This window comes from Diaphorina citri, unplaced genomic scaffold (assembly GCF_000475195.1).
Source record: "Diaphorina citri unplaced genomic scaffold, Diaci psyllid genome assembly version 1.1 scaffold79, whole genome shotgun sequence".
Classification (NCBI taxonomy): domain Eukaryota; kingdom Metazoa; phylum Arthropoda; class Insecta; order Hemiptera; family Psyllidae; genus Diaphorina; species Diaphorina citri.
Genome location: NW_007377516.1, coordinates 250,471 through 262,778, shown reverse-complemented (window position 1 = coordinate 262,778; position 12,308 = coordinate 250,471).

Sequence of the window (12,308 nt, the reverse complement as noted above, 5' to 3'; positions counted from 1 at the left end):
AAACGCGCTAAAATGCTTGAACGACAAGAGGCTTTTACACATTAAAACGCGAATGGTCAACGATTATTCCATCATACGCTAACATCCTATTCATAGAGATACACACGAGGAGCAAGATCGAAATAGACACCAAGCACAAGATAACATATACTTACTCAGTTTACTTATCATTATCTACTGAAACAAAGAAGAACGAAGAAGAAGAGAACGAAGCGGAAATAGGACACAAGTCCGCCCAGCCCAAAAAGCAATTCGGAGGTTCAGTTAACCTACCTCATAAAAGACGAGGAGGGAGAGTTTATCAAATTGTCTAGAAAAAAATGAAATTGACTTTAGACACGACACTCCATTTAATGTAAAACATCGGTCAGTCTCTAGACCAGAACCTCCTCCATTTTCCGATCTTGAAACAAAAGGGGGAGAGCTTTGTCCCCCCCCCCCCGCGGAAAACTCTCGGAAAACCATTCGCAAAGGGCCGGACTTTCATTCAATCCCCACCCCTTTGAGTCGCATTCCTTTCCTTCTTCCCCTTCCCGCGATGTTTTTTACTTAAACTTTGTCCACCCCGCCCCCTTTGCTTGGCATTTCGACCGACTTTTGATTACCATCAGCTTTTGTCGACAGGTTTTGTGTTCAGTGTTGATTTGATAAGACAACGCGTTGATTAGAAGGTAGGTATATAATTATGTAGATAAAAGTGCTTTTGATAAAGGCAGTATCCTTGGGCTTTTTCGGTATAGTGAATTTTATAATTGTGTGAAAAATACGCCCTTCTAAAGGTAACTTTTTTGAGTACTTTGCAGTTTGGTTTGAATTTAAAGTGTGTAAAAATACGTCCGCGCTAATTGTATAAAAATCGTCCTTTATTTGTGTAAAATACAATACCTAATAGCTTTGGTGAAATAAGCTTTTTAATGGTTTTAAAAATTCGGTCCCTTTGTTTGTATTAAAAGCGTCCTTTATTTGTGTGAAATACGCTTTTTAATTGTTTTAAAAATACGCTTTTTAGACTACCTACCTACCTATCTTGGTTCTTTTTGTGCCCTTTATGTTACAGTTACCCCGTCAACCAGATCAAAGTTCATTAAGTTAAATTGTTAAACGCCTTGTGTAAGTTAAACGGTTAAACCGCCATGAGTTAACTCCGGTCTTGGAGTGTCATACAGTTTCAGCTTGTGACTTGCAATGTACAGGTCGCCGGTTCGATGTCTACAACCGACTATTTTTCCGTGTACCTAAGTTTAGTGGTTTTGAGTTCTAACACGTTTTAGATATTGCAAGGAATTACTCCGTGTTTTGTGACGGATATTCTAGAGGACTGTAGGCGCAGCCGGTTTCTCCCCATTTCAGGAGGGCGACCGGGCGCGAAATGTCCCCAAGTGTCGGAGGATACGTAAGAGTGTATGTGAGCATGGGTAGGATTATCAGAGTGTCTGTTGCGAGTACGATCTGCGCAATTAGTAACGACTGGTTTGTGTTGAACTCGGGGTTTCGTCCAGAAGCGAGGTTTGGGCCTCGAATGGACCCGTCTCTTCCGGACAGTGTTGCCGGGAATGTCCCGTCGGTTGAGCACTGGTTTTCGGGGAGGATCGGCCTTGTGTGGAGTAGGTACAACGTGAAAAACCTTCGGAGTTCGGTGTATAGGATCCGGAGATTCCAAGTTTCTTGGATCGGGAGGTTTAGTTGATACGCCAGTAGTAGCGGGGACGTCCTCGGCAGAAAGAGATTCCTTCCAGTAGATGGTGTTCTCTGTCGGGTGGCTGAGAGTGACCTTGCATCTTGAGTAGTCCAGGACGGCACCAGCCTGTGTGAGGAACGGTTGTCCTAGGATGGCATCCTGGCGAAGATCAGGGGAGACGAAGAAGTTTACCATGTAAGAATGTTGGTTGATCTTCAGATCAACTGAAGTTCTGCCGGTGATGTGGAGCGTTCCATCGGTTCCGGCTAGAAAGCCCTCGTAAGGTGCCGGTTGTAGATCGGTTTGTTTCACGAAGTCCGAGTGAATCAGATTGCCTGAAGATCCACTGTCCAGGATCGTATCCAATTTGTATCTGCGCAGCGTAGCGGGAATCTGGATTAGATTTACGGTAGTGTCACAGGACACGTGGGATGCTGGAAGATCCACTGTCCAGGATCGCGTCCAATTTGTATCTGCGCAGCGTAGCGGGAATCTGGATTAGATTTACGGTAGTGTCACAGGACACGTGTGATGCTGTAGCCCTCGTAAGGTGCCGGTTGTAGATCGGTTTGTTTCACGAAGTCCGAGTGAATGAGATTGCCTGAAGATCCACTGTCCAGGATCGCGTCCAATTTGTATCTGCGCAGCGTAGCGGGAATCTGGATTAGATTTACGGTAGTGTCACAGGACACTTGTGATGCTGTTATCAGACCCGAGGGTTTGAGGTCCACGGTGTTTGATTGTAAAGGATATTGTTTTGAAGTTCCGGGGATTGCTGGTGGTACCGGAAGGTTGGAAGCACCAGACGAGACCTCTGGGGACTTGCGGTCGAAGCGGTTTGGGCGTTCGGGGCAGTCTCTGTGGAAACTACGGTGTTTGATTGTAGAGGATATTGTTTCGAAGTTCCGGGGATTGCTGGTGGTGCCGGAAGGTTGGAAGCACCAGACGAGACCTCTGGAGACTTGCGGTCGAAGCGGTTTGGGCGTTCGGGGCAGTCTCTGTGGAAGTGATAACCTGGGCAGAACTTACATTTGGGTAAGTGCTGGTCAGAGGATTGTGGGTAGGTCGCTTTGGATTCCCATCGTTGTTGCTTGTTGTTGTCGAACTGATTTCTCTGGAAGGTAGATTTCTTATCCGTATCATAGGTTTTCTTGGAGTAGGAGGACCGGCCGTTGATTTGGTCGCTGAAGGTCACTGATGGACGAAGTAGCTCGTTGCAGTCGCGTTCAATGTCGGAACAAATGGAGAGGAGCTGCTCAATAGATGTTGGAGGGGTAGTTATCATGTATGGGCGTATGGAAGGTTTCAACAATTGAATGATGGGGGCGATGGCATGAGTGTCGTCCAAATGAGGATTGAGTCGCCTCGTTGTTGCTTGTTGTTGTCGAACTGATTTCTCTGGAAGGTAGATTTCTTATCCGTATCGTAGGTTTTCTTGGAGTAGGAGGATCGGCCGTTGATTTGGTCGCTGAAGGTCACTGATGGACGAAGTAGCTCGTTGCAGTCGCGTTCAATGTCGGAACAAATGGAGAGGAGCTGCTCAATAGATGTTGGAGGGGTAGTTATCATGTATGGACGTATGGAAGGCTTCAGCAATTGAATGATGGGGGCGATTGCATGAGTGTCGTCCAAATGAGGGTTGAGTCGCCGCCACATCTGCAGTTTCTTGGCGATGAATGACTCACAAGTTTCGTCTTGAAGTTGAGGTTCACCGTAGAGTTTCGCTTGCGCTCGAACAAGTTGAGATGGACCGTTGAAATACCTAGTAAACCTGTCAACAAAATCGTTCCAGGTGGTACATGTGACCTTTTGGGCGATCCACCAATCATGGGCTCTATCCTTTAGATTAGGAGTAACCGCATAAAGCCATTGGTCAGGCGGGCAAGCAGCCGCTACTAAGTTCGATTCGCATTTTTCAACGAATTCGTTAGGATCGTTTTCCGGACTGCCGTAAAATTTGGGAATATTTATCGGAAGGGGTTTGTAACGCATAGTCGGCGTGTTCGAGACGGAGAGATTGTGAAGAACTTGTGTTTGAGCGGAGAGTTGGTCTTCGATGTTCCTGAATTCCAGGCAGAGGTTGCAGTTGAATTGAAAGTTCCTCGTGTTCCGGAGTCCTTCAGGAAGATCGACGCATCGGTGATGAAAACTTCCATTGCACCTGAAGCAGTTTATTGTATCTCCTCGGTCTCCCATGCAGGTGGGTAGCTGACAGCGTATCATTGGACGAATGTCTGCGACGGGATTCGGAGGCGATGGTGGGGGAGGAGAGTAGCACTGAGCGGGAGGAATACCGTCGTTGCTACGAAGTTCTCGCTCGCAGGGTTGTATAGGATGATTGTTGAAACTTCTTGCATGAGCAGAGTCGCTGTATCGTTGCTGATTGCCAACCGGAGCAGGATTTTCATTGAAGATGAAGTGGTTGCTCGCAGGGGCAGGATCGTAGTGAACGTTGTAGCTGAACGAGTTGGGTTGTCGCATAGGATGATCGGGGATGGGGCGAAGGTTGAAACTGTGAACCGAGTGATAAAAAAATGTAAAAGGCGTTTTATTGAGACGATAGTTGAAAATAAAAGGACTTGTGTAAGCGAAGTGTAACAAAGGAACCCTTTGGGAAAGATTGAATGAAATGTCTGTCATTTACGCCGGTTCTTAGTTAACAGTTAAATAGAATGTCTGTCTTTAGGTACCTAGTAGAATATGTCTGTCTTTTGTAGATATTGGTACGTACCTACATACATAATATATACAAGATAATAATAATAATAATAATAACTGAACAAAACTTTTGTCCAAATTTTGGGGACCTTTTGATATATAGAACAAAACTTTCGAGTTCTTTTGAGAAAAGGTTCTTTCTTCTTACAATCGTCTTATTTTAGGGAAGAATCAGGTTAGTCTATTTTGGGTGGAGATGACTCCTGGAGTTTCCTGCGGGACTTTCAAGGGTGCGTTCCTCAGTTGTGCTGGAGTTTGGACTGAAAGTTAAACAAAATATTCAAAATTCATTGTTCAGACTATCATAATATTAATCCGAAGATAATACATACAGCTCGATTGGGACAGGAGAAAGTTAGAAGTAAATGAGTAAATTTTAAATACAAAGATAATCTTTTATTATAATAAGAATATAGGTATAATAACCAATAAGTAAATGAGCTCGCGATGATAAATCACTAAGTGGGGGTGACTAACCGAGAAGATCTAGAAATCCAGATTGTAGATACTGTCAACAGTGTCAACTGTCAGTCCATATATTGACCACTACAAGTTCATTAGGTGTAGATAGCATCTGGCCCGATGATAAATCACTAAGCGGGGGTGACTAACCGAGAAGATCTAGAAATCCAGATTGTAGATACTGTCAGTCCATATATTGACCACTAGACCACTACGAGTTCATTAAGTGGAGATAGCATCTGGCTCAAACAAAGTAACTGGAGTACCAAACAAAGTAACTAGTTTTATGAATGAACGGGTTGTCTCGTGACTTATTGGGAGCAACATGAACCCATGTGGCCGTATTGAAGTAACTGATAGCTCCCACATATTGAAGTGTAGGAATACGTTGGTCAAAGTACTGGTGAAGGATAATCCAAGAATTAAGTATGTATTTTTCAAGTTCCTTCATAGAAAACTTGGTAGGAAAGTAAAAAGAATGAGTGGGGTACACAACTTGGTAGAAATTTCCAGTTTCCCAGAAAGTAAACTTTGAGACAAAATTACTGCTTCAACAGGTAAGAACTTAAAGGTACGAGTAGGTACATGTACTACATATTTATGTGGTTTTAATTCAGTTGTACCTACCTAATTTAATTTTAATGGCCAAAAACCTGTCATCACAGTTACAGCCGGTAGGTGGTACCTACTTTTTGGGTCTCGCAGTTCTCATTCGATCCACATTAGAACTCTGAGTTCTTACAGGCCATTGACCAGGTGGGGTACCTATTGGATTTGCCCGGGGCAAATAGCAACACTGTTAATTCAAACCTTCGGGCGTAGAAAGTACTTTGCATATGCATCAGGTTTGCTTCTAATGAGTGATAGAGTTTCTATCTACATAGGTACCTATAGCTATCTTGTGTAGGAATTTAAGTACCTATGTAGGTAGGTATTCTAGGTCCCTATGTAGATACTCTGGCTGGACTTGTTTCTAATGAGCGATAAAGTTTCTACCTGTTATCTGTGCTGTACAGATAAGGTAGGTTCTAGACTTCTTAGGACTCAGAGTATCTGGTGACTACTTCACTAGTCATACTAATTGAGACCTTTCAAAAACCTCCAACCACAATCGTTGTCATTATTGCAGTAGACTAGACTAAAAACAAGCTGGGCCCACATTTAAACTAAGCTAGGTACTACTAAAATGAAAGAATTAAAAAATGTCTAGGTAGGTATACCTACTTAAAGGTGTGTCCACAGGTCCACACATAGTCGACTGGCCGTCGATCTACAATAAATTCTCATCAATCGATGGTTGACCATGTGTGGACAGGTGGACACACATTTACTTACAGTACAGTATTTCAAGGTGTACAAGAAATCTTCAGATAAAATTGACTAAGATATTTAGCACCCCATTTTTAACACCAATTTACTGCGAAAAAATCTCCGTTCATGGAGACACTCTCGACTCCAATACACATAGCTTCAAAAGCCATTACGCAGAAGTAAAGAACGTTACCTTGGATTATGTTTTAAAAAACAATTAACTTAATGATTTGTACAGTAACAAACGAGTTGCACACGAGATGAAGAACGTTTTAACAGCCCCCTATCGTAAAACATGGACTTTTAATTGAAGATAATAAAAAAACAAAGAGTTTGGAATGACTAATTTGATGCCTGGATTGTTGCTGAGCACGGCAGGTCCAGATTTAGATTCTGGGAGGACTGCTAAAATTTTCTGATAAATGCAAAAGGAAAGGTAGGTAAATTGGTGCAGTTGACACATCCACTACAGCCCCCTATCGTAAAACATGGACTTTTAATTGAAGATAATAAAAAAACAAAGAGTTTGGAATGACTAATTTGATGCCTGGATTGTGGCTGAGCATGGCAGGTCCAGATTTAGATTCTGGGAGGACTGCTAAAATTTTCTGATAAATGCAAAAGGAAAGGTAGGCAAATTGGTGCAGTTGACACATCCACCTGGGATCAACTATTCACATGCTTACTTGTTAATCAACGAGCTATTTTTTGACGAGTGCGCACACAAAGGTCATCGGACTTCCCAGTTGAAGTGGACTGTAACTCTTGTAAACTTACAAATTAGAGAAATGGTCCTATATCTAGTTCTTCAAGTGATATTGTAAATTCTTGTGCAAGTTGCAACTCAAATTTCATCAAACAATCTTATTAGGTTAGGTACCTAGGTGTCGACAAAGTCGACATATTTACCAAGTCTTTATCTTTATGTTACCAGGGAGAGAACAAAAATCGCTCAGGCCTCTGTCCCAAAAATCTGCCATATCCCAAAGCCCTATGCCACATGCCAGCCATCGAGCCTGCCACGGTACCTGGGTTTTATGCCGTATATTTTATAACTGTCAATTACTAATGGGATAACTCATATTGTACCGTCATACCCAGTACTTCAAGTACGTTCCCGGTACTTAAACTTTAAACTTGAACAAATGGCAGACCTGAAGATAGTGTACTAAATCTAGGTACTCTTACTGATAGCTATACGTATACACTAATGTTGACAGTCTGATCTGAGTCTGAGCACAATCTACATGTTAGGATAAGGGGAGGAGCATATGTTTTAAAAGGTTTAATAGATGGGTCAAGTACGTTCCCGGTACTTAAACTTTAAACTTGAACAAATGGCAGACCTGAAGATAGTGTACTAAATCTAGGTACTCTTACTGATACCTATACGTATACACTAATATTGACAGTCTGATCTGAGTCTGAGCACGATCTACATGTTAGGATAAGAGGAGGAGCATACGTTTTAAAAGGTTTAATAGATGGATAGCCAATTATTTTTGTACTTTTTCGACAAAATTTTTAACTCGCAAGGATCACAAGGAGTTCCCCCGGAGTTACAAATCAAAATACAACGGTACCAAAAATCTGGTAATTTGAGCAAGAAATATGGCTGGGCTGCTGTTTAGTTAATTAATTTTATGCTAATCAGGACAGAAGCTCAGGTGAACAGGCGATTTTTTCGGCTAATGACTCCTTTCTCTTTCTCTCTCTCTCCCTCTTTCCCAACAAACACTTTTGTCTTCCCAAAATGCCCTCAAGGATGAAAAAGAATAGGCAATAATATAATAATATTAACTATGTATAATAAAATCGATAAATTATAATAATTTATATTTCCAGATCAGATATTCCAAGATCTTGAAGATCATGTCTTCCCGCGCTTTGCAAAACAAAAGAGGTTTCAAACAAGCCTTGTTGAAAATTGGCTTGAAAAAGAACCTAGAGAAAATACAAACTCAAGATCACAACAAAGTCAAGGGTCATTATTTTCTCCTGCATAAAAAAGAAAAAAGTTTAACCTTGAAAGTCTCTCCTGGTCTAACCTCATTTCTGGTATTGATTAATTTATCTACGAGAATATCTTGACTGTCTGTGAACGCCTGTCAGACATCTTGGTTTTGGAGGTAGGGAGCTTAGCCGGGCGGTCAAGGAACCCTTTGCGAAAGATTGAATGAAATGTCTGTCATTTACGCCGGTTCTTTGTTTTCCGTTAAATAGAATGTCTGTCTTTAGGTACCTAGTAGAATATGTCTGACTTTTGTAGATGTTGGTACGTACCTACATTATATACAAGATAATAATAATTACTGAACAAAATAATAGATGGACATCGACAATTCTACATCCTAGATTTTGACTTCTCTCTTGCTCGGAGTGGCTGCTTCCGAAAACTGACTTCTATGAATATTCCGTCAGCTGACTTCCAAGGGAGGCAAAATATACCATCGAATATTCTGATAACGGAATTGAAAAAGAAACAACTAAAGACCAATGAATATTCTAATAGCCATTATCAAAGAGAGGGACAAAGGCCGACGAATTTCCACTAGGCGCCTTCAAAGCTCCAAAGGAAAGCAAAGAAGATTGAATATTCCAACAGAAGACTTCAAAGAACTATGAATATTCCAATAAGCGACTTCAAAGAAAAGCAAAGACCAGCATCAAAGAGAGGGACAAAGGCCGACGAATTTCCACTAGGCGCCTTCAAAGCTCCAAAGGAAAGCAAAGAAGATTGAATATTCCAACAGACGACTTCAAAGAACTATGAATATTCCAATAAGCGACTTCAAAGAAAAAGCAAAGACCAGCGAATATTCCACCAGGCAACTTCAAAGTAAGGCCAAGACCAACGAATAAATTCAACAGGAGAAGTTCTGCCCGGGGCAATGATATAACTTGTATTCTGCAGAAATGAAACTCCACATGTAGATCTATTTAGCCTGCGGGCAGTGCTGGGTTCAGTTTAGAACAGCTCAGAGGAACAAGTGGATATTTTTACTATGCAGAAGTACCCGGGGTGTCCAATGTTCTGTGAGTATCTTCGGACATCACTGATGTTGTACTGATAGATGCCCGGGGCAATGATATAACTTGTATTCTGCAGAAATGAAACTCCACATGTAGAACTGTTTAGCCTGCGGGCAGTGCTGGGTTCAGTTTCGAACAGCTCAGAGGAACAAGTGGATATTTTTACTATGCAGAAGTACCCGGGGTGTCCAAAGTTCTGTGAGTATCTTCGGACATCACTGATGTACTGATGTTATACTGATAGGTGACTGATATGCTGATAAGGGAGAAACAAACTGATTCTAAAATGATTTTAATGTCCTCTTTCTTTCTTCTTCGGGTGCCAATCCAAATCCAAATGCAATTCTGAATAGTTCTTGAAGTGTCCCCAAAACCATATTATAGCTAAAGTTGTAGAACTTCCAGATCCACTTCAATTAATCATTTTCACGATCCTTAACAAAATGGGTACTAAATGATGGGCTTTGGTACAAATTCGCAGCAAAAGTTGTGGTGCTAACTTCACGCACCTAAGCCCTCGTAAGGTGCCGGTTGTAGATCGGTTTGTTTCACGAAGTCCGAGTGAATGAGATTGCCTGAAGATCCACTGTCCAGGATCGCATCCAATTTGTATCTGCGCAGCGTAGCGGGAATCTGGATTAGATTTACGGTCGTGTCACAGGACACTTGTGATGCTGTTATCAGACTCGGCTTCGGGTGCCAATCCAAATCCAAATGCAATTCTGAATAGTTCTTGAAGTGTCCCCAAAACCATATTATAGCTAAAGTTGTAGAACTTTCCAGATCCACTTCAATTAATCATTTCCACGATCCTTTTCACTGATTCCCTACCACTTCAGAAGGATCCCGATAATCCTCGAAGTTCGAAATTATAGCTTTTCATACGTCAACAAATTTAGCGTCCATGATAAAATTCCCACTATCGGTAAACGAAGACTAAGTTAAGTAATAGCCATTTTGGTAAGTTCAGAAGTTTCTTTCTTTCTAGCTTTAAAAGCATCGGTACTTCCCAAGCATCCTGTCTCATATATGGTGAAGCTTTGAACAAGGTGTGTGAGGTGGCCTACTAAACAAAAGTTGTTCCGTGGACTTCTCTCCTGGAACTTGGTAGAAATTTCCAGTTTCCCAGAAAGTAAACTTTGAGACAAAATTACTGCTTCAACAGGTAAGAACTTAAAGGTACGAGTAGATACATGTACTACATATTTATTTTATGTGGTTAAAATTCAGTTGTACCTACCTAATTTAATTTTAATGGCCAAAACCTGTCATCACAGTTACAGTCGGTAGGTGGTACCTACTTTTTGGTTTTCAGTTCTCATTCGGTCCACATTAGAACTCTGAGTTCTTACAGGCCATTGACCAGGTGGGGTACCTATTGGATTTGCCCGGGGCAAACAGCAACACTGTTAATTCAAACCTTCGGGCGTAGAAAGTACTTTGCATATGCATTAGGTTTGCGTCTAATGAGTGATAGAGTTTCTATCTACATAGGTACCTATAGCTATCTTATGTAGGAATTCTAAGTATTCTAGGTCCCTATGTAGATACTCTGGGTGGATTTGTTTCTAATGAGCGATAAAGTTTCTACCTGTTATCTGTGCTGTACAGATAAGGTAGGTTCTAGATAGGGTTGCCAACCGTACGTTATTTCCCGGAACAATCCGTATTTTTGTCAAAAATCAAATGTTCCGCCGGAAAACACCTTTGTTCCGGTTTTTTCCAAATCTATGGAAAATACGGGAACTGACTAATAAACAGAAAAAAATTACAAAAAAAAAAGTTTAAAGAGATAGGTATAGGTACGTACGAAAAACACAAAAACCCGACGGACATTGGCGGTATTTTGACCACTTTTGGACGGATTTCGACCGTTTTTTGGCGGTTTTCAGCTATACCGACTAAACGGTTAGAGATGTGGTAACTGTTAGGGTAAAATAATACTCAAATAAGTATCATTCAATAGGATAAGGAAAGTCGTGTGATGTTCACACCAGATTTTTTACATAAAGCTAAATCAAAATTTGGAAGGTGTACCTTCAAAATCAAGCCCCCCCAAAAATTTAGGCAAGAACCGCCTATGGGCGTGTTGGGCTCATGCACAGGTCTACCAAGTCCCATCACAGTACATGCCATTAATGATTAATATTTATGGGCATTAGAGTGAACTTTTGAATTGTATGGCCGCCATACACGCCATACATACACGCTACGCCACTGAGTACTGGTTTTCTGACTATACGTTCATAACGTTGACAGCCGGATTAGCTTCTTGTTTGTCGATTAGGATAGTCAGTAGTTAGGAAGTTGGATACCGAACAACCTAGTAGAAGCCTAATACATTATTTTACTCCTTGACCCTTTATCAAATTCCTTAAATATTCAGTCAAATTTATCCATTTCCCGCGAACAATTGACTCCTTTGAGGATCCAATTCGAGAAGGTAGTTATTCTTGTGAAAATGTCCACGGTAGATAAATAATAAAATTAGGCACAGGTACCTAATCCACATTATGTAGGTACTTAGGTATGTTCGTTCTAAACCCGTTTTGTTCGAATTTTTTGTCGAATGGTCCAACCGGTTCATAACATTCGCGTCTCCATCACCAAACGGAGCTCGTATCACCAAATCAGATCAGCGGATCAATCAATACACTGTCCAGAAGGAACCTACTGGGGCAGAACCAGTTCCAAGTTCCCACATGGAAGTTGAAGCTTGTGATCAGGGCTGGTCACAGGCGGGGACAATTAGTCCCGTTTGTCGCGGACTCCTTTAGGAGGGCCCCGAACTAGCCTTTTTTTAGGGACCAAATAAAATACGATAATAACCCCAATCATGTACTCATGGAATATTATGGACGGGTTTGTCAAAAATATCATGTGATAATTTATTTATTTACAAAAATCTCCCAAACTATCTCCATTACATTGACGATCCTAGACATAACAAGAGTCGCTTCGCTTCTCTCTTATTACTTGGCTCTTTCCTTAGCGTTGTACTCTGGATCTCGCGAATGCTCCGTTTGCCCGATGGGATGTTTCGATTGATACCGACCATTTATTTATTTTATTTACTTAACTTTTGTTATGAATACATGATCCACCG